This window comes from Triticum aestivum, chromosome 7B (genome assembly GCF_018294505.1).
Source record: "Triticum aestivum cultivar Chinese Spring chromosome 7B, IWGSC CS RefSeq v2.1, whole genome shotgun sequence".
Lineage (NCBI taxonomy): Eukaryota > Viridiplantae > Streptophyta > Magnoliopsida > Poales > Poaceae > Triticum > Triticum aestivum.
The window spans coordinates 678123557-678124705 of NC_057813.1; positions in this window are offsets into that span (position 1 = coordinate 678123557).

Genomic DNA, 1149 nt, shown 5'->3' on the forward strand with positions numbered 1-1149 from the left:
GGCGGGGGAGGATGGCCGGCGCGGGGGAGGGCGGCCGGCGGGGAAGGAGGGCCTGCGCGGGGGAGGGTGGCCGGCGTAGGACACGGGGGGTGGCAGCCGGAGCGGGGGATTGAGGGATCAAGTCTGTGAGTGTGAGTGTGTGAGTGTGAGTGTGTGAGTGTGTGAGTGTGAGTGCGTGAGTGTGAGAGAGGGGGCGCGCGGGGGCCGGAGCAGGGAGGAAGCAGAGGTGGGCTTAGCAGCAGCGTGGGGGAGGAGGCCTAGCGCTATAGCTAAAGCTGCAACAGGGGGCCGAGTGCAAGGCCCATTAACAGCAGACCTAGCCGAGAAATCACGCGCTACTGCTAACGTGCGCTTGCAGTACTGGTTTTGTCCGGTGCTACTGCTAAGTAGCAGTAGCGTGGGGTATATAACCAACGCTACTGCTAAATGTCTACCTATAAGCATTTTCCTAGTAGTGTGGGCTTTGGTCCCTGGCCAGTCGCGCAACATGTAGGAATGCTTAGGGTGATCACCCGATGACCCCTTCGCGCTTTGGATGTAAACCGGCATGTTGACCTCCCTGGAGAGCCTAGGTAGGACTTCGGCATGTCAATTATCCGAGGCCAGGCATTATCCAGAAAAGTTTGTTCGGCCAAAGGTAATCGAGCGTATCGGATTATATGTGGTGCACCCCTGCAAAGAAGTTAGACTATTCGAATAGTCGTGTCCACGGTAACAGGATGACTTGGAGTTCTGTCTAGACCTCTTACAACTAAAACTGTATACTTGATAAAACACACTGAGATAACAAACAGGAATACCCAAAGATCGCCTTCCTGCAGGGAGACGAGGAAAGGATCTCTGGGCAGGTTATTGCTACATGTTTGTACAAGTTGGTACCATGTACGCTCCTCTCTTTTATTGTTGCAGGATGTTGTTAGTCTTCTTTAAGTTGAGCTTCTTCCCCTTTATTCTGGCATTCTATAATTCAGTCCAAAGATATAGCCCCGCTCGTTTGTTACCGATGCATATGATGTAAGTCTTGCGAGTACTTTGGATAAGTACTCGTCGTTGCTTTGCTACTCTTTTCATTCAACCCGGTTGCTGCAACAGCTGGTAACACCGCTGATGCGGGTTACCCCGATGGTGCTTACTATGTGGAGTCCGACG